Source organism: Phymastichus coffea, unplaced genomic scaffold, assembly GCF_024137745.1.
Source record: "Phymastichus coffea isolate CEN01 unplaced genomic scaffold, Cenicafe_Pcof_1.1 PCOF00008, whole genome shotgun sequence".
Classification (NCBI taxonomy): domain Eukaryota; kingdom Metazoa; phylum Arthropoda; class Insecta; order Hymenoptera; family Eulophidae; genus Phymastichus; species Phymastichus coffea.
The window spans coordinates 4,742,974-4,762,870 of NW_026706819.1; the positions used below are offsets into that span (position 1 = coordinate 4,742,974).

Genomic DNA, 19,897 nt, shown 5'->3' on the forward strand with positions numbered 1-19,897 from the left:
GCAAGAAATGCATAGACTGGTAAGGGAAATGTTGACCCAAGGGGTAATCGAACCAGCCGACAGTGGCTGGTCGAGCCCAGTGGTCATGATACGCAAGAAGGACGGCTCATACAGATTTTGTATTGACTTCCGAAAGGTCAATAAAATCACCGAGCCGAATGCGTATCCCTTGCCGTTTATGCAAGATATACTAAGGCGTTTGCGAAATGCGCGCTATATATCTACGCTCGACCTCAGTAGCGCGTATCACCAGATCCCACTCAAGATCGAATCTCGGCCGATTACGGCCTTTACCGTACCCGGACTGGGACATTACCAGTTCGTACGAATGCCGTTCGGTCTCTCGTACGCCGGTATCACCGGTCCAGCGGTTGATCGATAGTGTGATCGGTCCCGAACTAGGCGAAATCGCCTTCGCCTATTTGGACGATATCATAGTGGTATCGTCCAGTTTCGAGGATCACCTACGGCATTTAAAAACCGTATTGGACAGGGTGTGCGAAGCTGGCCTCTCGATCAATCGAGAGAAAAGCGTCTTCTGCAAGTCTGAAGCCAAATACCTCGGCCTGCTGATCAACCGCGAGGGGATCAGGCCAGATCCTGAAAAGGTGCGCTCTATCATGGAGTACCCAAGGCCAGGAAACGTGCGACAGCTGCGCACCTTCCTGGGGGTAGTTTCGTGGTACCGCAGATTCTTGACCGACTTCGCCACGCACGCTCAACCGTTAACGAGGTTAACAGGAAAAAAGAGTGAATATGTGTGGGGAGAGGAACAGGAACAAGCCTTCGCCAAAATTAAGGCACTCATGATGTCCGCACCATGCCTGGGATTGCCAGAACCTGATGGGCAGTACGTGCTGGAGATAGATGCCAGCGCTACCGGAATCGGGGCCGTCCTGATACAAAAAACAGGAGACGGCGACCGAATCATAGAGTACGCTAGCAGAGTCCTTAATCCGGCTGAGCAAAACTACTCAGCTACGGAGCGCGAGTGCTTGGCGGTCGTGTGGGCCATCCAAAAATTTCGCCCATACATAGAAGCGTACCCGTTCAGGGTGGTAACTGACCACAATAGCCTGAAATGGCTATACAACCTGAAGAATCCAATTGGACGTCTCGCCCGATGGGCCTTACAACTTCAAGGCCATACTTTCGAGATCGAATATCGAAAGGGGGCAGACAATGTATTGCCCGACGCCTTCTCACGCGCTTTCGAGCCCACGAGGGCAGAGGTTGGCTCAATGAACCAGCCGAAGCCAAGGGACAGCGCCTGGTACACGGATCAATTCCGACGCGTCGAGAGCCGTCCAGAACAATACCCGAATTGGAAGGTTGTCGGCCGGGTGATGTATCACCAAAAGCCGAACCACGATCATCAAGGAGGAGACCGATATGGCGACGAATGGAAGCTCGTCGTGCCCCCGGAAGAACGCAAAGCGGTGCTGTTCGAAAATCACGACCTAGAAGACCTTCGCCCGTGTCGCCCAGTCCTATTACTGGCCGGGAATGTACACGGATGTGAAGGGATACGTCCAAAAGTGCCAGATCTGCCAACAGTGCAAGGTCGAGCAGCGGCCACCGCGCGGGCTCATGCAGGACCGAACATGGTCTATGCCTTGGCAAGTGGTCGCGGGCGACATCGCCGGACCCTTTCCGAAGAGCCCACGAGGGCACGAATACGTCCTGGTATTCATCGACGAACTTAGGGAACGAATAATCCTACGTTTCGGCACGCCGAAGATCTTCTTGTCCGACAATGGCACCGAGTTCCGTAATCAGTTGGTGGACGGGTACCTGAGAGATCAGGGGATAAAATGGACCTTCACCCCAACCTATACCCCGCAGGCTAACCCTACGGAAAGGGTTAACCGTACCTTGAAGACGATGATAACGTCGTATCTGCACGGGAATCATAGGGAATGGGACCGAGCGCTACCCGATCTCATGTTCGCGTTGAATACGGCCGTCCATAGTTCCACCGGGGTTAGTCCGGCCATGCTCAATTACGGCAGACAACCGGGAGCCCCGAATACTCTTTATTATTAATTTTACGGCTAATCACCATAATTGCACCGCAGGATAGGTGCACCTCCCTTTATTCTTGCGTGACAAAATACGTTTGAAAGTATTTTGTCAACCGCGATTTTGAATCTTTTTGTATTTGCGCCGAGCATTAGTTTTCGCGGTAATTTTCGAATTCTCTCTCTCTCTCTCTCTCTCTCTCTCTCACCGAATATCAATAATTCATTGTAAATCCTATTCGCGTGCGTTAGTCTTTCGGCTCATAAAAGACTGTAGTTTTTATTGATTAAACTTAGTTAATTTTATTTGCCGTTTATGTCATTTCATTTCATTTCCTATTAGCTTAACCGTGACGAGAGCAGGCCGTGTGTCGGTTTCTCGTCTGCGTTTCTCCCTCCTCAACTTGCCAAGGCGTGGTGGCCAACGTTGCGCGCATTAGAGTATGCGCCTAACACTTGGCCTTTTTGTTTCAGCGCCAAGGACGGGCCAGTGCAATTGAGCGCAGAAAAGTTGAAGAGCACGGAGAGAGTGAGAAAGAGAGTGAGAAAGAGAGAGAGAGAGAGAGAGAGAGAGAGAGAGAGAGAGAGAGAGAGAGAGAGAGAGAGAGAGAGCATTAGGTATATGCAGGGATAGGCAGGCGCACGACGCGTGACCGATAAGCGGCGCGTCACGTGCCGCCTAACTAATAGGTCAGGAATCGATAAGAGCGAGCGCCGCTGAGCGGTCGCGAGACGAGCGAGAGAAAAAAAATACGTGCGCGAGTCCAGTCCAGTTAGAGTGCGGAGAGTGCAGGTTTTGGGATAGTTGGAAGGAAGGCCAGCTCTACCAGCAACAGTTTTATCCTCGATTACGACCAGTCCCGCTTGAAAGGAGAACCGACGTCGCCTGCAGATTTTGGGTCTACAACCTCGACCGACGTGTCCTGCAGATCTTGGCCAACAACTACAGCTAGCATCGTTCGGCAGCAGTCTGACCAGCAGCAACGACAGACACTCCCTGCAGCAGTGCTTCATTGGAGGTTCTCTACTTTGCGAGGAACATTATCAAAAAAAAGGTCAAATCTTCTTTTGTTCTTTCTCTCTACACACTCTCTCTCTCTCTCTCTCTCTCTCTCTCTCTGGTGATACGACGATCGGTGCGCGTTGAATAAGATAGCCAGGCATTCACGTGCCGGCTATCTAAAGGTTCGCGCTTAAGTTTAATTCGTAGTAGTGTAAATTGCGACCGGCGAATTGTTCAGGCGCCCATGTCCCGGGCAATTCATCCGGTATAGGTTCGCGTAATTTTTAAGTAAATTTGTAATAGGTTAAGTGCGCGATTAGGTATTAGGATGAAATGCGAAATATTCATTTGTGATTATCTTAACCCTTTAACGCTCAAATGTCCAAAATTTTAACGTCAACTTCAAGCTCGTGCCTTTCAATTATAACCCATGTGAAAAAAATATTGAGATAAATATTCTTGTGTAAAAAAATCTCATTTTTCGAATGGCATCGTTACATTTATTGAAAAATGAATGCAAACAGTGTATTTTTAACAATAAACAAAAAAAAATGCAAATTTTAAAAATTTTTTTCTTTTGAGGAATTTCTTCAACTATGTTCTCGGTACTCCAATATATCCTAACCCATCAGGATACGGGACCCGAAGGTTGTACTTCAAAAATATATCTTTAGATACTTTGATTTTGACTGTTAATCAATCCAAAATGGCGCCCGAATGCCCGAAATTATTGCAAAATCACAGAAATTTGCACTTTTGAAATCGAATCCAAGTTTTAGCAGGTAAAGTGACTTTTCTGAGTTTTATGTCAAAAGATTGGATGCATATTAGCAAAATTAGCTCAAGCAATTGATTTTCAAGATGGCGGCCACCAAGAGTTAGCTGAAATAACGTATTTACACGTTTTTATAGCCACTGTATAGTCTCCAATCCTCTTTTTTTGATCGTTTAGTAAACTCTCTGAATCATTAGATCTAAATTCATTATTAGCTTATCAAAATTTAAAATGGCGGATCCAATATGGCGGACCGTAACCTGAAAAATAGCTATTTACGGAAAATAAAAAATACCATCGTATTCTACGTAAAATTTGAGATAAAAAACTTCAGTTTATTTTCTCGCTCAGAGTCGCCATTCTCGAGTGAAAAATTCCCAAAGTATCAGAAATCGAAAATTCGCAATCGTGCTTCTAAGGCCTTACGATGGCGATCGCGCGTTCTTTGCCTCTGATTTATCAATAATCACTAGAGTTGCCCGATTCTTACCACGAGGAGGTGAACGCTTTCGAGAATCATATTTTTGTTGTATTTTTTTATATTTTTTGTATATTTTTTGTACACTACCGTCCATAAAGATTTGCCATCCCCTTGCTGAAATCATCAAAACTTTAGAGTTTTATGGCTCAGTTTCTATAAGAGCTAGAAAATCCTGCGGGGTCTCAATTTGAAAGATCTTGCCAAGGCCTTTCAAATGTTGTAAAACACAATTGATTTTATTTGTTTTTTGTACAACTTGTGACGTCATAAACAAATTGTTTTTTTTAATTTTTTCACATCAACTTCGGCCCCGATTTATTTATATAACGGATTCTACAATGGAAAAACTGTATAAGCCATTCGATAGAGCTTTCAAAAAGCCACAAAATCCATATCCGGAAAATTTTTTTACCTTTATTTTTTATGAGCTATATGGTGTTTTATACAAAAACAAAGATTTTCAAAAAATGAGCTGTATTTTTTTTATTTTCAACTCTAAAGAAAAAATTCTCAGAAGAAAAAATGTAGTATTTTTCAAGAGCTATCAAATGCGCCACTCAGAATTTAAAAAAAAAATTTTTTTTTTCACGTTTTTTAGAATTGAAATTTTTCTAGAAAAAAAACTGAAATTACATATATTTAATAAAATTAGTAAGTAACTAGTATTTATAACTGAATGGGCTTACAAACAATGATAACAAGATACATTTATTGTATTCGACGTTTGTAACAGAGGAATTTGCATTGTTTTCATTTTTAATGACTTTCTACAGTATTGTGCTCACCGATAATCACTGTGATAATCACTGAATGTTTACGTGGTTTGATTTACTTGACTTTCATGAATGTATACATATAGCAGAGAATACGTATGGAAATTTAGTCTCTTATCAGCTTTAATGAGTGAAATATCAATGTGTCCAATCTAGTCAGTAAATTATGCATGTATTTTTTGTTCATTAAAAATGACGAAAAAAAGGAACTTAAGCATTGAAGAGCGATCTGAGATAGTAGCCTTGCATAAAGTGAATAAAAGTAATCATGAAATTTCCAAAATTTTGAATATTACAAGAACAGTTGATTATAACATTAAAAAATTCATAACTCAAGGAAATATCAAAAACAAAAAAATTTCAGGAAGGCCTAGGAAAACTACGAGCGCTACTGATAAACACATTTGTTGTACAAGTACACATAATCCAAGACTCACGGCACCGGAAGTTGCTGTTGAAACTCAAAAAGCGTATGATGTTAAACTTAGTGTTACTACGATAAAGAGACGACTTCATGAAGATGGATTATACGGTCGAATAGCAATTAAAAAGCCTTTACTAAAACCGATTAATAAAAAGAAACGATTGGCTTGGGTCAGAAAACATAAAATTTGGACCATTGATGATTGGAAAAAAGTTTTGTGGTCTGATGAGAGCAAATTCGAGGTTTTTGGTAGTAAACGTAGATGTTTTGTGCGGAGAAAAAATAAGCAAAAACATTTAGAGAAAAATATGTGTGCTTCGGTTAAACATGGTGGCGGCTCAGTAATGGTATGGGGTTGTTTTGGTGGTTCTAAGGTTGGTGACCTTCTTAAAATTGATGGCAAGTTGAAAAAAGAAGGTTACAAAAAAATTCTTGAAAAAATGTATCTTCCGGAACAAGAATAATTGGTCGCAAATTTACGTTCCAACAAGATAACGACCCAAAGCATACTTCAAAGTTATGTAAAAGTTATCTTGCTCAATTAGAGAAGAAAAAAAAATTAGTCGTGATGGAATGGCCACCGTACTCTCCTGATCTTAACCCTATCGAACTGTTGTGGGATGATCTAGATAGAGCTGTAAGGAAGGTAGGACCTACTTCCCAGAAGGATCTTTAGAATATCTTAGAAAATGAGTGGAAAAAAATAAGTGTAGAAACTTTAGAGAAACTTGTAGCACGAATGCCTCGAATTTATAAAGTAGTTATAGCAAACAAAGGTGGACATTTCGGTGAAAAAAACGTTTAAATAATTAGTATTGTTTCGTTTTTGTTTACAATTGAAATTTATATTCAGATTGTGATAATATATTAATTACAAGCGTTATTAGTATTATAAAAAATGAAATTATTATTGTTATGTTATTATTGAAACGTTGTAATAAATAAATTTTGTAGAAAAATTGTAACCAAATTATGTTAATCTATTCTGAGTAAGTAATAAATTATGGTTCAATAAATGTATCTTGTTATCATTGTTTGTAAGCCCTTTCAGTTATAAATACTAGTTACTTACTAATTTTATTAAATATATGTAATTTCAGTTTTTTTTCTAGAAAAATTTCAATTCTAAAAAACGTGAAAAAAAAAATTTTTTTTTTTTTAAATTCTGAGTGGCGCATTTGATAGCTCTTGCAAAATACTACATTTTTTCTTTAGAGTTGAAAATAAAAAAAATACAGCCCATTTTTTGAAAATCTTTGTTTTTGTATACAACACCATAAAAAATAAAGGTAAAAAAATTTTCCGGATATGGATTTTGTGGCTTTTTGAAAGCTCTTTCGAATGGCTTATACCTTTTTTCCATCGTAGAATCCGTTATATAAATAAATCAGGGTCGAAATCGATGTGAAAAAATTAAAAAAAACAATTTGTTTATGACGTCACAAGTTGTACAAAAAACAAATAAAATCAATCGTGTTTTACAACATTTGAAAGGTCTTGGCAAGAATTCTCCGCAGGATTTTCTAGCTCTTATAGAAACTGAGCCATAAAACTCTAAAGTTTTGATGATTTCAGCAAGGGGATGGCAAATCTTTATGGACGGTAGTGTATTTTTTTGTATTTTTTGTATATTTTTTGTATTTTTTTGTATTTTTTTGTATTTTTTTGTATTTTTTTGTATTTTTTTGTATTTTTTTGTATTTTTTTGTATTTTTTTGTATTTTTTTGTATTTTTTTGTATTTTTTTGTATTTTTTTGTATTTTTTTGTATTTTTTTGCATTTTTTTGTATTTTTTTGTATTTTTTTGTATTTTTTTGTATTTTTTTGTATTTTTTTGTATTTTTTTGTATAACATTTTTTTAGGTTTTTTTAATTTTTAGTTTCTTATCTTCCTTCCATTTAGGGATGCGCCGTCTTGAAGCATATACCACAATAATACATAGAACATGTAGTACAAAACTTTCGTGTACGAATTCCACAACCCTGATTGCCGCACAGCTTTCGGACCTCAAGTTGTTTGGTTTCATAGAGGAATGATACAGATTTCCTGTAAGACCTGCTCAAGTAATTCTTACCTATTCCCACAGCAAAAGCTTCTTTTGTACTCATTTTCACGCCATTACTCTGATTAGCAGTATTATATACAATCACAGCATTAGCTATGGAAGTTTGAATAAGTCGGATAAATATTATCCACGTCCATTTTTTAGATCGTATTATTGGTTCTATTTTATTGCAACGTTGATCATGTAGATCAACTCCACCCATGAATTTATTATAAATCAAAAAAGCTCTTGGGAAGTCAAGTTCTCTCTTTTCTTTTTGACCTTTTTGGCGACGTAGAACAGGGCCTAGTGGTGTTGCTCCAGCTGCAGTTGATAAAATAGAGACTGGTTTCGAGTCCATTACGGTCAAGAAATTCAAACCACTATTCTGATCATGTTTTACCTCACATTTTCCTCTATCGTCTTTCTTTTGGATACTATTTTTAACACAGACTCTATTTTCTCTAACTGTACCAGTAGCACACAACCTATATTTTTTCAAATGGATGAGTAAATCTGGGCTAGTGAACAAATTATCGAAGTAAATGTGCAATCGATCTCTGTTACGAAGAGTCACGGTACTGAAAACTACTTGCAGCATATTAACAACCATACGACTACCTAGAGCACATTTTGATAATACCCCATCCGTATCAGAATTTTTCCCACAGTAAATTTCAAAATCAAAAAGATAGCCATTGGCACAGCAGAGGGCCCACATTTTGATTCCGAACCTCACGGGCTTACCTTTTATGAATTGTCTCAAAACTGTTCTTCCATAAAACTTTAGCATCATTTCGTCTATTGACAATGCTGTTGACAAAATACCATAACGTATCAAATTTTTTCTAAATATATCTGTCAATTTTCTGACGCGATAGATCCTATCAGTATTGTTTCTCTCTTCAGGCTTATGAAATTTGATTTTTGACTTGATCTGTTCAAATCTTTTACGGGACATTGCGGATACTACCGGTTCAGCTCTCAAATGTGAGTCCATAGACCAGTGTTCTCTCTGAGATAGTCTTTTATTGTATGTCGTAAATATAATAATACCAATGAATACATCAAGTTCAGTCCTTGACATTTCACAGCCATTTATTTTTGTGCATTCAATGATGTGATCCTTCATTTCGAAAGTGAAGAAGCATTCAAATAAATTTGTTGGAGTACTTTTCAATATGCTTTTTTTATCGATTATCCGAATTTCTGAGGAATATCTCATTTGTGAAAGTCCTATTATGATTATGCTTTCCATTGAGTCATTCGTACTGGTGATCATTCTCTAATTTCTTTTGTGAACTACTGTAACTTTTGTAAACATCATCGTAAGAATTGACAATAAACGTGGTCGTGGAATCATCAACTTGCTCCGCGCCTGAATCGTCTTCTGAAGAATCATCAGAATTTCCATTTATTGAAATATCTGAATCAGATTCACCAGAATCTTCAGCATTTGGTATTATATTAGCATTGATGAATTCTCCACGATCGTCATACTCAATGGACCCTTGTGCAACTGGGTTCCGTTGACTGGATTGTTCCAAATTTGCAAAACTACTATTCTCACGTCTACAATTAGATTTCCTTTTGGGCATTGTGCCTTATGTATGAATGTAGATACAATTTTTTTAGCGAATGAAGTTATGCAAATCCATGCAGCTATCCAATCCAATGGAATCAAAAGCTATCGAAATGATTTCATGCCCAAATATTTTTCTGGAATCGATCCTCACAAACGTGGAAGAGATTGCAAATCGGAGAAAAATTCTATCACGACTATGCTTTCTGGGTCTGTGGAACTCCCATTCTCGAGTCTAGATGATATTACCTATCAGGGACTGTGCGATACATGCGATCTTGAATACAGTTTTTTTAGAAATAAACTCATAAAAACAACATTATCATTACAGACACTGAAATAATTTCATGACCAGATATCTTCGATTTTCGGAATTCACAAACGTGAGATGGTTTGCGAATTTGAGAGGAAATTTATATACGAATGACAGTCTTCAAGAGCATTTACCTGCTTGCAGTGAGAATCGGAAAACTCCGATCGAAAACGCGTGATTGCGCAGTTTGGGGCGAATTTTCGATTTCTGATACTTTAGAAATTTTTCACTCGAGAATGGCGACTCTGAGCGAGAAAATGAACTGAAGTTATTTTATCTCAAATTTTTATTTTCCGTAAATAGCTATTTTTCAGGTTACGGTCCGCCATATTGGATCCGCCATTTTAAATTTTGATAAGCTAATAATGAATTTAGATCTAATGATTCAGAGAGTTTACTAAACGATCAAAAAAAGAGGATTGGAGACTATACAGTGGCTATAAAAACGTGTAAATACGTTATTTCAGCTAACTCTTGGTGGCCGCCATCTTGAAAATCAATTGCTTGAGCTAATTTTGCTAATATGCATCCAATCTTTTGACATAAAACTCAGAAAAGTCACTTTACCTGCTAAAACTTAGATTCGATTTCAAAAGTGCAAATTTCTGTGATTTTGCAATAATTTCGGACATTCGGGCGCCATTTTGGATTGATTAACAGTCAAAATCGAAGTATCTAAAGATATATTTTTGAAGTACAACCTTCGGGGCCCGTATCCTGATAGGTTAGGATATATTGGAGTACCGAGAACATAGTTGAAAAAATTCCTTAAAAGAACAAAATTTTGAAAATTTGCATTTTTTTTGTTTATTGTTAAAAATAAACTGTTTGCGTTCATTTTTCAATAAATTTAACGATGCCATTCGAAAAATGAGATTTTCTTACACAAGAATATGTATCTCAATATTTTTTTCACATGGGTTATAATTGAAAGGCACGAGCCTGAAGTTGACGTTAAAATTTTGGACATTTGAGCGTTAAAGGGTTAAGTAGTTTACTGTTCTATTTTGTAGTTAGTTGGTCAATAATTAAGATTATGTTATGCGCGCGTATGTTTATGTAAATAGGTATTAATAATAATAGGTTGTAAGTGTGATTTGATTTCTGTCTTTACATAATTTATTTATTGACCTCCCCTCTCTTTTCTCCCTAAATTGCCGTAGGCGAAGTGCCTCACTTACCCCGCAAAAGAATTGGTGACAAGGAGAGAGTTTTGTCACAAAAGTATTGATCTCATCGAATAATTATTTTTACCCAATATTTTTGGGTAATCACTAATAAGACCTGCAATTTATTGGAGAATACTAATTTCTCAAATTGCCTAATTATGATACAACTAATATTTCATGTATGATCATAATCATGATCCTATTACAGATCATGTTAACGGTACCAATTTGAATTCTAAGTTTCAATAATATCATTAAATTTTTTTGTAAGAGATAAACTAGTGATGCACAAACAGTGTGCATACTATCTTTGTCATTATTACTTTTAACTAATATTTTGGAGCGTTAACTAATAAGACCTTAAGTTGACTTAGAGAATACTAATTCCTCAAACTGCCTCTTTCTGATATAATTATTATTTATATAGATGACCATAAAACGAGTAAAACACCATAGATAGCAAAACTTACACTACTCATCGATTTAATATAGCACTATCTATGATATAAATTATCTATGGGAATAAAGGAATTCGCCGAACTGCTCAATTCTGATATATGTGTGTGTGTGTGTTTATTTATATACATATTGTAACGGGGGAGGTTATCTGAAAATGGGAAAATTATTTAAGAACAAACTCCCACGATGCAGAGCAAACCGCCGCTCCGTTAAACATGTATGATAATACGTGTATTCGCCTTAACGTCAGATGATTTATCCTAGTTGTCTTCTATCGATCGGAGTTGAACTCACCTTAAGTCACGTGTCTTGTTACACTTAATGAGTTTTAAGTGTGAGCGACTTTACTCCTTATCTTCTTAATCCCCTAGATGTAATTAGATTAAAATCTAAGCCTGTTTCAAATACATAAGCTACCAGGAAAATCAAATGACGAAAACGGCGAATAAATTTAACAGACTTTAATTAATAAAAAAATCACTACAGTCTTTGTTGGGCCGAAAGACTGACGCACGCGAATAGGATTTTACAATTTAATTATGTTCGGTGAGAAAGAGAGAGAGAGAGTAGATTTGAATTCTACCGCGAACTAACGCACGACGCGAATACAAAAAAATAACGCTATCACGAATAGACAAAATACCGAAGGTATTTTGTTTCGCTTAATATGACGGAAGGTGCACCTACCATGCGGTGCAATTACGGTGATCAGCCGTAATTGTTGTAAAAATTCCAACTGCCGCTGCCCCTCTGTTATCAGCTGCGCTGCCTCTATTCGCTTTTATTTGCTGCTTCTGCACCGCTGCTTGCTGCTGCAATACTGTCGTTGCACACACGCACGTAATTGTTCAGAAAACTAATTATTTTTGTGAATCAAAGTGCAAAACACAAATCGGCGGTAAACTCGCGTGAACAGCTGAGGCGTAACTGCTTATTCAAAAGATCGCGCGTCCCCTCTCTCTCTCAATAGTTCGAACTAACGCGCGAGAAGCAGAATCGCAAACGAGTCAATTAATTAAATCGACTACCGTTGCAATATGTATATGTATATATATTCTGACGAAGAAACGACCGTTCCCACTAAGGATAGCTCACGGCGGCCCGTACAAATTATTTGAAAGAGAGATTCGAGAGACACGCATGCTATCACGACTAAATCACACACCGAGCAAAACACGCGAATCGTATGGACTGGATTGGGGATGAGGAGTGATTCATTACGTAAACAAACGTGACAGCGACGTAATATAAAGGCTTTCACTCATCAAACAAAATAAGAAACAACAAACAAATAAAACAACGAAAATAGAAAATGGCGATACCGCCGCCGGCATTTCTATCCGCACGACAACAACAATCTCGCGTAGTATATCTCACGCAGGGCTACCCCCTGATTTACTTATACTACCATTACTGTTAATACAGTTAACGCGATACAAATAATCAGGCTTGTACGGACAAGTCAATAATCGCGATTGACGGAGTAGTTGGTAAGTCTGCCACGATAAGTTAGCGCTCAAACCATGCGAGCGACAGAAAGAGAGAAATATATCACCGACCTTGTCTGCTGATCTTCTGCTCCAGTGCTGGTGCCGTCGATGTTGCTGTGGCTATCGTCATAGATGTCGCTGTTTTTTCTATCATTGATATTGTTGATGCTGCTGTTACGGTTGCTATTGCTGCTCCTCGTTGCTACACTGTTACTACCCGCCTTTTAGCAATAGCCGCTCACGTACGTATCCGCGTTGCCTCGCCGGTATATTCACATACGCGCATCGATGCCGAGTATTAATACAAAATCAGTGGCTGGGCGCGAGCCAGCTACTAACATAACTCATTCCGCACATCGGGCGAGTCTCCAAAAACTATTCTCATCGATGAGGGCCCGGGAAAACTCAAGGAAGCATACGAAGAAAAAGCACGTGTGACGATCACATCTCTACAAATAAAAACAAGTATAAGTGTGTGCTAACACACCGGCCATGACGCGATTCTCCGTCATAATATATATAGGGCATTCTTTTTAAACGTTACCTCTCCTCTGCCAACTTTTCATGTAACTTAAAAAATTGTTAAAAAATACTAAAAATTCATGAAAAAAATCAAGTTTTGTAATTCCAAGTAGTATATTGACTTTCCAGGTCATGTTCAAGGTGAACACTGCACCTATATCATCTGAAGCACCTTTACTATCTGCAATAGTATGAAAGTGCCATTCGGCTTAGACAGAAATATCTTTATCATTGTTTTGCTCCATCATTAAAGTAGATAACTTTGTATAGATCAGAAACGATCTTTTTTTATTCAGGAATTAGCATTTTCTGCACAGTATACGTACATTACAGCTGTATGGTAAAGTGTACTATTAGATAGAAAAATAAAACTTTTATGTTCAATTTCTGATTCTTCTCTATAATAGCATACGGTGGGCAAAATGGTATATTGTGAACTATTTTGTACAATATACTTGTAATTTTCAGAAAAATCCAATACTATCAGTACTTCATATAATTTTAAGTTTATCTTTATCTCTCGGGAAAATCGGGATTGTTTTTTTGCAATAAACGAATGGGGGGCTTCAATATAAGCAGACATTCACATAGTACTTTAACAAATTCTGCTAACAAACAGATTTGCATTTGAGGTCAGTATTTATCACTACACTGAATTGTATCTGATCGATGAGCTTCTGTTGTAAAAGTTCTTTCAAAAACTCCTTGAGCCTAGTAATACCAGGGCAGTTTTTGCATTCGCAAATACCAATATTCTTGCCATAATAATTTGAATTAGCCATAATAATTTGAATTAGCATAATAATTTAAATTAGCATAATAATAATGCCAATATAATTTGAATTAGCATTTTCACATACAATTTGACTTATACAACTTTCGTAATCATATAAAAGTAAATTGGTTCCTTTCATAAGATTTTTCAAATTAATGGCATCAATCATTAATTTGAAATTTGTGACAGGGCGAACAGCGATAATCGCTGGCCCTGTGTGCGACACTCTCCTCGCACGGACACAGCGACCAAGCATGGCTGTGGAAACATGGTATTTACGCTTGGTTTGTTGCAGGGCTTGGAAGATGTGAGCGCGACTGGACGAAGAAGTCTCGCGATGACAGCAAGATCGACAAGAGTAGAGAGAGAGAGAGAAGAAGAGGAACCTATTGAGTCGCTCTCTAGATCATCCAATTTTCTTTTTCTCTCTGCACCAGCTCTCGCTCGGGATTTCGCGGCCATGATTATATCCTTTTGCGTCGAATACACTGAGCAAATTCGCTTGTGTTCTCTTCGCCGAATTTGCGCTTGATTGCTGCGTTTCAACGTGTGAGCGAATACGCTCACTCTTTGTAATTCTAGTTTTAATTCCGATTTTATTTCTTTGTTAATAGTATATTGGTATGTGAGCGAGTCCGCTTACTCACCCCACACTTATTTATTTAGTTTGTCATCGATTTTGTTGGGCGTAATAAAGGGATCGCCGCTTATAGATATATATATGAAATTGATTGATAATGTGTCTTAATTGCCTGGCCTCAATTTTTCAGCTATTCGCGGTGAATTTGTGCTTGTGGGAGTTAGCGCCGGCTTCTTTAACCGAAGTAGGACACAAAATCGCGAGGCATAGCTGTGGCGCACCATAGCTATTGAGTTTTCCTCTTGCAAATTTTTGTGTGTAACACATACACAAACTGAATGGGTACCATGTGCTCTAGCAAGTCTACAATATTTTATTCGCTGTGGCGCAAACTTAATCAAACTAACAGGATATTCAGGATTCTCCCTACTGTATTATATTATATATATTAGTCCTTACCTTTCGGTTTTAGGCGGCTTCCGATTATACATTTCTTCACATTAATTTTGCTTATTATATAATATATCTATAATATCCAATATGACTGCATTTATAAACATTTTAAATATTATTTCAATTATATAAATTATCATTTCAAAAGTTATTTCCCGTTTTATAAACATATTATAAATATTTCTTAACTATGACTCTACGTGACCTGTTTTAATCTCTAATATCTTTATTTTTATGTTTTCTTCACTATTCACTTTCACTACTTATGTAACTAATAATGATTCAGTCTTCATTGCTATCCTTCTTCTTTTCTGCTGCTTCTGTTCTCGTTTCTAGTCTTGTTGTTTGTATCCCCTTTAGTTTCTTCACTCCTTGTCAATTTTTCCCTAATAGGAATTTAATTTCTTCTTGTTTCTTTGTTCTTTCACATTGTTTGGTTACATGTATGATTGTTTCTACTTCTTTTTCGCATATTCTGCACATTTTTTCTTAATTGTTTTTCCAATAGTCCTTTGCCTTGAATTCGTTACCACATCTGTATCTTGCTATTAGCTGTCTTTTCTTACCTTTCATCTTAATATCTAAATATTTTGGTTTCTTTCTATCCTCTAATATTTCTTTATAATATTGATTGTACGTTGATTCTTCGATTTAAAAAAATCTTTTTTCTGCTTCTTTCTATTTTCCCTATTATTTGCTCAGTCACATCTTCCTTTTCTCTCATTTTATCTAGTTGCTGTTTTATCATTCCTTCTTCTTTTAACAATTTTATTCTTTTTTTCGCCAATTTTCCTTGTTGACCTACTCCTCCTTCTCTTTTTTTCTCTTTTATGCATTCTTTTACTAATTCTTTGTTTGAGTTTCTCGCCCTTTCTTCGTATTGCATTGCCCTTCTTAAAACTTTTATCGGCATATTTTCTATTTTACTCTCTTCTGCCACTATATAATTCGGTGTCATTCTGTCTAATCCTAGTATCCATTTAATATATTTTCTTGCTACACCATCAAATCTTTCATTTTTTTTCCACCTCCATACCTCTGCTCCAAATAATGCTATACTTTCTACCAGTGCTGTGAACATTCTTATTCTCTGATTAATATTATCCTTGAAAATTCTTTCTTCAATACTCCATGTATTTTTAATCGCTATTATCGCCTTTTTTCTCCTTTCATTCATGTATTTTTCGGCTGTTCCGTTTTTCTGTAGTATGTATCCTAGGTATTTTATTTCATTCACTTCTTCTATATTCTCTTCGCTCAAATCCTATCTTCTTTTCTTATCTTCTCGATTTTTTTTCAATGACTATTATTTTCGTTTTTTCAGTGCCAATTCTAATTTTTATACTTTCTATATATTTCTTAAATCTTTTTAACATATACATGATATCTTCTTTTCTTATATTATTATCTAATCCAATTTTTTTCTTCCTATTGCAATTCACTTTATCGCAGAATTTTCTTCTCGTCTTATCTTTTCTTATTTTTGTGCCACTCTTTTCCCCTCAGCTTCTTTCGGCTTTTCTTATTTCCTCTCTGTATTCTCTCTTTGCTTCTAGGTATTTGCCTCTGTCTCCTTCCCCTTTTCTTACCTTATTTAACTCTGCCATCACCCTAGCTTTTTTTATCCTACATTCTTTTCTCCACCAGCTTTTTTTGCGATCCTTTTTCTTTCCTTATCTTCTTTTTTACAACTGCGTTCCTCACTCTATTTGTTATCGCTTTCCATTTTTCTGTTCCGTCTATTGTGTCTATCCATCTCTGATACTCTCTTATACCTTCTTCGCTCCAGTCGTCTATCATTCTTTCTTTCTCGTCTTTTCTTTCTTCTGCTATTTTGTCTCCCAATTCCACTTCTACAGGTAAGTGGTTCGATTTTACCGTCTCTTTTATTTGAACCCTTTTTATTGCCTCATCACCTTCCTCGTTACCTACTACATAGTCTATCGTTGACATTCCTCTCGCTCCTATATATGTTATTCCTCTCTCTTCATCTCCTTCTTTTCTCCCATTCGTTATCACTAAGCCCATTTCTCCTAGCTATATTATCATTTCTTCTCCCTCTCCGTTTAACACTTTATCCATGGCCTTTATTATTGAAGTCTCCTACTATAATTATTGTTTTTCCTCTGTTCTTCTCTATCTCTTCTCTTAGCTAATCATAGTTTTCCTTTTTCTCATGTTGCATATACACCGTGGCTATCATGTATTTCCTCCCTCCGATCTTTATTTCTCCTGCTATTACCTCACTTGTCCTTTCTTTCTTCCATTCAACCTTACTCATCCCTTTCCTCTCTCTTATCGCCATTCTTCCTCCCTCTATTTCTCTCCCCCTTCTTCCTTCCATTCTTGAGTCTCGCCACTCTATGTTATACCCTTTCAGTTGCTTCTCCACCCCAGTTTTTGCCCTTTGCCTCTTCACCCAAGTTTCCGTTAGCCCTATTATATCGAATTCCCTAAATATTCCCAGTCGTCTTCCTCCATGCTCCTAATCCCCGCCACGTTCCAGAATAGTATCTTTACTGACTCTTTTCCCTCTCTCTCCCTCCTCTCTCTCTTTCTCTTATTTCCCTATTGTTTTCGAAACCCTTCCGCCCTTTTTCCTACATTTTTCCCTCTTTCTCGCTCCACCACCATTCTTCTTCCTCTGACTTCATCTCGTTATGCCACATCTTTACCTCTTTACCTTTACTTTTTATTTATCTCGCTTTCCTTCTTACTTCTTCTCTTATCTTCCTCTGCTTCCACGTCCAATCCTGATCTATGTAGATTTTTTTCTGTCTTAGTTTCTTTTTCCTCTTGATAATTCCTCTTTTTTGTTCCTATAATGCGCATCTCATTTGTTACATCTTTTTTCCTCTTTCTCCTCGATCCTCCCTCCCCGCTGTCCCTCCTATTCTTCTCAGATTCACTATCTCCCCTTTCATTTCTAGTTCCTCCCTTAACCAGTCCTCTGCCTCTCCCTTCCTTTCCCATCTTAACCCACCCTCTAAGTCTGTCGCTATTATATTGTTTATCGTACTTTCTTTATCCATTTTTTCTCTCATATACTCTATTTCTTCCTTATTGCCTACTTCTGTTCCTCTTTGCTTCTCGTTTCCTCCTTCTATACTTTCTTTTAGTTTCATGCACTCTTCTTCCAGCTAATTCATCCTCTTTCCCCATTTTTCCTGCATTTTTTTCTCTAACTCTCTTTTTTCCTTTCTTCTCTCTCTCTTTCTCTTATTCTCTCCTAACTTTTCCTATTTCTCCCATCTTTCTTCTCTTCTTTTCCCCTCTGTCTCCATTCTTTCCATTTTTTCCATCATTTCTTTAAACATTTCTGTCCTTTCTCTCCTTTTTTACTCCCATGCCTCTCTTAAATCCCTTATATCTGCCCGTATCTTTTCCATTATATCTTCTGCCCCGCTACTTTGTCCCTCTTCTCTTATCGTGTTGTCCAATCCCTCTCCCCCTCTACCTCCATCTCGCTCTCCTCACTTTCGCTCTTGCATCTTTTTGCCTCTCTCATTTCTCCTCTAATATTCTCCCTCAGCCCCTCTCCGCTCTCTCTCCCCCTCACCACCTATACTCTTTTCTTCTTTTCCTCCTCTGGGCCTTTCTTATCTATCCTTCCACCCTTATCTCTTAATTTTTCTGTTGTCACAAATCTTTCCATCACTAACCTGTACGCCTTAATTCGTCTCTCTAATTCTGCTCGTGATTTCACCTTTATACTCTGTCTTACCTTTTCTGTCTCCGTCTTTACTTCTTACCGCCCCTCCTCTCTACCTGCCTTTCTGATACCTGATTTTCTCTCTTAACCTCAACTTTTCTTTTTTCTTTATTCCTCTCTTTCTCTTCTTTTTTCTGCTCTTCTCCAAACCTCTCTCTCTCTCTACTCCACTTCCCCTCCGCCTCCACCCTTTTTCCACCTGTATCTCTCCCCTCCAACACTTTTCCTCTCTAACTTTCTCACCAAAACTCGCACTCACAGCCAAGACACGTCCACTCTCTTCCACGAGTCGAAACCTCCTATATATATGTATATATATATATATATATATATATCGGGTGATTCGAAAACATGAAAAGATTGGTACCACTGTATTCGTCTTGAAACATTAAATACCATGGCGTAATTAAAAATTTTTCTTGATAATTAGGTAATTAAATAATAGCATTTGAACGTCAGCCATTGAGCGGCCGGCTGCAATCAGTAGGCCCTTCGAGGGAGAGCGGGAGCGGTGAGGGGAGGTCGACGTGCGCATAGGGGCCGTACCTAAATTACGTAAGACAATTTTGCCTGATTTTTCATTCCCTCCCCCCCTAATGTAAGGTACCGTAAGAAATCATACTTTTATTAGACCCCCTCCCCCCTTTCTTACGTAATATTTGAAAAAAAATTTTCTATTAATTGATAATAACAACACGTGAATATTCATGAAAGTATAAATATAATTTATTTGAGTACTAATCGAATAACAGTTATAAACAAACTTATAAGAAATGGAAGGTATCTTATCAGATTTTTCAACATCTTACGCATCACTCCACGGATTTTCTACCCATTCAGAAAGTGATTCTATTACGGGCATACATTCTTCTTCACCTCCCTTGGTTTTGTAGTTGGCATTCACTTTACGTCCTACTAATTCTTCAGCCATATCATCTTCCTCTATCCACTCCGCATCCTTTTCTCCCGTTCTATCATCCTTTACAACACATAAAAATTCGGCATCTCTTTTTGCCTCAATACTAATTAATTTTTTTGATTTGAATTGAGCCCGCATTGAATGTTTCAAATTTTTCACGTGGCTTTTGACTGCATTTTAATTGCAAAATACAGGCCACAGACGGAACATACTCGGCCTGGGAGTTGCGTTTGGACGGTCGGGCAGTAAAAGTCGTACGGCATTTCTTAATACTCACCAGAATGCATTGATAAATTTTTCAAAGCTAATCTTTGAAAAAGTGGTAAGAAATTGGCGTCTTCTTCTGCTTGATCTGGAGCGATTGTTTCGAGCAATCCAGTTTGCAAATTTTATTTGACTA

The 19,897-nt window shown here is 37.6% G+C and overlaps 1 protein-coding gene across 1 annotated transcript in view; it reads left to right on the forward strand.

Annotated features, from left to right (window-relative positions):
* LOC131669544 (DNA-directed RNA polymerase II subunit Rpb4-like) overlaps positions 1-19,897 on the forward strand; it is a 116,147-nt gene that overhangs the window by 63,752 nt on the left and 32,498 nt on the right. The window lies entirely within an intron of this gene.